This window comes from Lactuca saligna, chromosome 2 (genome assembly GCF_052625555.1).
Source record: "Lactuca saligna cultivar CGN05327 chromosome 2, ASM5262555v1, whole genome shotgun sequence".
Classification (NCBI taxonomy): domain Eukaryota; kingdom Viridiplantae; phylum Streptophyta; class Magnoliopsida; order Asterales; family Asteraceae; genus Lactuca; species Lactuca saligna.
Window position 1 is genome coordinate 37,151,773 of NC_136418.1, and position 6,000 is coordinate 37,157,772.

The window sequence follows — 6,000 nt, forward strand, 5'->3', positions numbered from 1 at the left end:
CCCCTTCCGATGCTGCCACCGAACCAAAACCAAAGGTACCTCCTTGTTCCTCAGAACTTTGATTTTACGATCTCTGATTGCCACTGGTCTCTCAGCATAATTCAGGCTCGCATCCACCTGAATATCCTCTAATGGAACCACTGCCGACTCATCGGCTATACACTTCCGCAATTGCGACAAATGGAAAGTGTTGTGAATCTGTCCCAACTCTGCTGGCAAATCCAAACAATAGGCTACCCTACCTACCCTTGCGACTACCCGAAATGGTCCGATATATCGGGGCCCCAACTTGCCCCTCTTCCTGAATCGAATCACTCATTTCCAAGGAGTGACCTTCAGGAGCACAAAGTCGCCGACCTGGAACTCAAGTTCGGACCGGCATCTATCCGCATAACTCTTCTGTCGACTCTGAGCAGTCAGTAACCTCTGTCTGACCTGCTTGATCTGCTCTGTCGTCTGAAGTATGATCTCAGTGTTTCCCATAACGCACTGTCCGAATTCTCCCCAGCAAATAGGGGTCCGACACCTCCTCCTATACAATAGCTCAAAGGGTGGCATACCGATGCTCGAATGATGGCTGTTGTTGTAAGAAAACTCGGCCAAGGGAAAATACGTATCCCAACTTCCCCCGAAATCCAATACACATGCTCAGAGCATGTCCTTGAGCGTCTGAATCATCTGGTCACTCTGTCCGTCTGTCTGGGGGTGATATGCGGTACTAAAATGCAGCCTAGTACCCAACTCCTCATAAAATGTCTTCGAGAATCTGGAAGTTAAACGTACATCCCGGTCTGAGACAATCGAGATCGGCACCCCATACTGAGATACCACTTCCCTCACATACATCTCTGCTAACTTTTCTACGGAAGAACTCTTGCTGATAGCAAGGAAGTGAGCGCTCTTCGTCAACCTATCCACAATCACCCAAATTGCATCAACTCCCCGAGCAGTCCTTGGCAATTTGGTGATGAAATCCATGGTGATTTGTTCCCACTTCCATTCAGGAACCTCCAACGGCTGCAACTTACCATGCTGTCTCTGGTGTTCGGCCTTAACCCTACGGCAGGTTAAGCACCTCTCAACAAACCACGCAACATCCCTCTTCATACAGGGCCACCAATAATCCCTCCTCAAATCCAAATACATCTTAGTGGCCCCAAGATGGATCAAGAATTTCGACCGATGAGTGTCTTCCATCAAAATGGTACGCGTTCCTCCCACAAATGGTACCCAAATATGCCCCTGAAAGGTCATAAGCCCCCGACCATCGGTAACGAACTCCGATACCAACCCAACAACTCGCTCTCTCTTCTGGTTTTTCGACCTCACTGCCTCAGCCTGTGCTCCTCGAATGGTGTCCAACACCGGAGTCATCACGGTCAATCGCAAACATACATCTCGCAACGGGGCGCTCCGCCCTGCGACTCAGGGTGTCGACTACCACATTAGCCTTGCCCGGATGGTACAGGATCTCACAATCGTAATCCTTAACCACATCCAACCACCTCCTCTGTCGCATATTTAGGTTGGGCTGATCCATTAAATACTTCAGACTCTTATGGTCCGTGTATATCGTACACCGAACCCCATACAAATAATGGCGCCAAATCATGAGGGCGAACACCACTGCCCCCAACTCTAGGTCATGGGTGGGATACCTCATCTCATGAGGCTTCAACTGCCTTGATGCATATGCTATCACATGCCCTCTCTGCATCAGCATCGCTCCCAATCCCAAGATCGATGCATCACAGTATACAACAAAGTCCTCCATTCCCTCCGGGAGGGCTAACACCGGGGCCTCGCATAACCTTTGGCGAAGCGTCTCAAAGGAGGCCTGCTGCTTGGGGTCCCATGAAAAAGCGACACCCTTCCGGGTCATCCTAGTGAGTGGCACTGCGATCTTAGAGAAATCCCTGATAAATCTGCGATAATAACCGGCCAACCCTAGACAACTCCTGATCTCGGAGGGTGACCTCGGCACCTCCCAACTCATCACCGCCTCAACTTTGGCCAGATTGACCAATATCCCTTCCTGGTTAACAAGATGTCCTAGGAACTGGACCTCTCGCAACTAGAAATCGCACTTGGAGAATTTGGCATAAAGCCTCTCCGATCTCAGAACTCCGAGGATCTCCCTCAAATGCTCCTCATGCTGCTCTCTAGATCTCGAATATACCAGAATGTCATCAATCAATACAATCACCGATCGATCCAACATCGGCGTGCATACCCGGTTCATGAGATACATGAACACTGCCGGGGCATTGGTGAGTCCGAAAGACATCACCACAAACTCATAATGCCCAAAATGCGTCCTAAACGCTGTCTTTTGGACGTCCTCATCTCGTACCCTCACCTGATGGTATCCAGACCTCAAATCGATATTGGAGAACCAAGACGCTCCCTGCAACTGGTCGAACAAATCGTTGATCCTCGGCAACGGGTAACGGTTCTTGACCGTCAGCTTGTTCAACTCCCAGTAATCAATGCACATCCGGTGTGAACCATCCTTCTTCTTTACAAACAGAATGGGCGCTCCCCACAGCGAGCTACTCAGCCGAATAAACCCTTTCCCCAGCAGTTCCTGAAGCTGCAAGGATAGCTCTTGCATCTCTGGAGGTGCAAGACGATAAGGCACCTTAGCGATAGGCGTGACCCCCGGGACCAAATCAATACCGAACTCTACTTGCCTCACGGGAGGCACCCCCGGCAACTCCTCTAGAAAGACATCCGGGAACTCACACACTATAGGAACCCCCTCCACCGACCTCGACCTCCTAGAATCAACCTGCGTATCCGACACGTACGCCACAAAACCCTTACAGCCCTGCTGTAAACACTGCCTCACCCTAGCGGCTGAACAAAATGCTGATCCAGAACGGGTACCCTCGCCGTACACTGTAAGAACTCCCCCACTAGGGTCTGGTATGGTCACTAGCTGTTGCTCGTAGTCGATAACCGCACCGAACTTGCTCAACCAGTCCATGCCCACAATGACACAAACATCCCCCATGGCAATAGGAACCAAATCAATCGGGAACTCAACACCGAAAATCTCGAGTACGCACCCACGGATTACCTCCGTGGCATATATCGCCTTCTCGTCAGCTATAGAAAATCTCAGAGGCCGACTCAGTGCCTCGCGACTAACACTGATGTGCTGACTAAAAGCCAAAGATACAAAAGACCGACTCGCACCCGAGTCAAATAATACCAAGGCAGGTACATATTTCACAAGAAAAGTACCTACGCATAACATAATATAAGCATAATTTCTCAACATTACAATAAATACACGAAAGAATACATACCAGCCACGACATCGGGCGCTGCACGGACCTCCTCCGCGGTCAACTGAAAGGCTCTCCCGCGTGCCCTCGGCGCCTCGGCCTTCACTGGCCGAATCTCGGTAGCTCTGATGGCGGCAGGGGCAGATCCCTGAGGTGCTCCCTGAGCTGATCCCTGCAACTGCGGACATTCCGCTTTCCGGTGTCCGATCTGGTTGCAGTGAAAACACACTACAAACCCCTTGGGGCAGTCCTTGGCCATATGCCCCTCCTTGCCACATTTGTAGCAAGATCCAACTCTACATACACCATCGTGACCCTTGCCGCACTTTCCACAAGTGCGGCCCTTCTGGCTCCCTGATTTGGGATCAGCGGGCTTGGCCCGCTTGGCTGCCAGCTGGAATTGTGCCGGTCGCTGATCCCTCCCCTGAGACTCAGCCTCCTCTCTAGCTTGAGTCTCCAGATCGATCTCCCTCTTCTGGGCATTTTCCTGAAGCTCAGCAAATGTCCGGTATGAGGAGTTCGCCACGAACTCCCAAATGTCTCGCCTCAAGATACTCAAATACCGGCTCATACGTGCCTGCTCAGTGTACACGTGCTCAGGGCAGAACATCGCCCTCTCGTGGAACATCCTGGTAATCACCGTAACAGACTCAATGCCCTGCTTGAGGGTCAGAAACTCGTGGGCCAAACGCTCCCTCTCCACCTGGGGAATGTACTCATCTCGGAACATGGTAGTGAACCTCTCCCAGGTCACTGCCGCAAGCTCAGCATGCGAAAAGTGTGCTGTCACAAACTTCCACCAGTCTTTCGCTCCCAAGCGAAGCTGGTTCAGCGTGAACCGTACTCTCAAATGCTCAGGAGATGAGCAAGTGAAGAAACACCCCTCTATGTCATAAATCCATCTCATAGCCGCCACCGGGTCCTGGGTCCCATCAAACTCTGGTGGTTTCGTGTTGCTGAACTCCCGGAACAACGACGCATCACCACCCTGCGGCCTCGCAGCAGCAATAGCTGTGGTGGCCGCCGCAACAACAGCCTCAGAAAGAGCAGCATAATGCTCGTCGAAAGTCTCAATCAGCGCGGTCTTAATAGACCCAAACATCTCTGGTATCTCTGCCCTGATGACCGCAACCACTTCCTCATGAATGATCTGACGGATCTCCTCATCATAGCCCTGACGCCCTCCGGCATATGATGTGTCCTCACCATGATCAACCTCTGAAATACAACATACGATAAATTAGAATCTATTTGAGCATACTCACACTCGACAACTCATCCCTCCTTGATCCTTGGCATTCTAAAGATTCTTACTCGGACCGTACACCGCCCCGGTGCATTCAGTAGTACGGCCCCAATACTATTGTCCACACCGTTGCAGTATACACCTCAAGTCCTCCTCTTCGAATCCCAATTTCCAAGTACTTTATCACTTTCTAACAGATCTCTCATAAGCTCCTTGTTGCTACCTATTCACTCTCAAGCATCTCAAAGAAGCTCACCTCTCCCTAGGCTAAGGCATCACAAATCAGGGCACTCTAGCGCTATTAGGAATACCCATCCTACTCTAGCAAGAGAATACATCATACCAGTCTCATAAACATATAATATAAGGGTATTTTGGGAAATCACCGTTCGGGCGCTGACTGATCGTACACACGTTTCTTCTCTGAATTTCTCTAAAAATCTTTTACTTTTCAGAAAATTTGGTTTTCTTTTGAAAATATCTTCCAAATCCTCAATTTGAGTTCAAATACTCCCGAAGGTGTACCCGAATCCCTCAAACCAAGGCTCTGATACCAACTTGTAACACCGTAAATTTCAAAACAAAATTTTCAAATTTTATAAACCATAATTCACTTAATATTCATAAAACAACCACTTTTGAAATTCAATCCAAGTAATACAAAAATCCCAAGATCTTAAAATCATAAATCCCATGCGTGTGTACTGATCAAGTCGGCGCCTTCCCACGGTTGTCGCAAGTACCTGAAACAAATAACACCAAACACTGTAAGCACAAAGCTTAGTGAGTTCCCCAAAATACCACATATAACACATATTAGCCACTCGAGGCTATAACTCTGTGGGTCCGCGCACCCAAACTCTGTGAACCCTCAGGTTCTAACTCTTTAAACATGCACAACATAAATCACAAAGAATAATGCAGCGCAACACATAACACAAATATAGCATACAAGCACTGTATCACATAACTCTAGTTACATACTCAAGGTATGTATAGTGAGAAGACTCACCTCGCGTATCTCAGTAACTCGCAAGTCCCTGAAATCACTCGTGCTCGATCTCCCGATCTATAGTCCTCCTATAATACAATACATCTCTAAATAACACTTCACAACTAAGGTTGACTATCCCTTAACAAGTCAATATAGGTCAACACTGGTCAATGGTCAATGGTCAACTTTGACCGGACCCGGCGAGTGCACTATAGCGACTCGGTGAGTCTATGTGCATACACTGATTTCCCTGGGATCCTCTCTTGACACGACGAGTATTCTCCTAGCTCGACGAGTTCCACCTGGCATGAGTTGTGGAGCCTCCACGACTCAACTCGCTGAGTCTCAAGAACAACTCGGCGAGTCCCAGCTTGACTCAGTCCACCTGCCAACCCACTCTGACTCTCCCTGACTCACTGAGTCAATCACTTAACTCGGCAAGACCACTCGCTGAGTGGTGCTGGGTA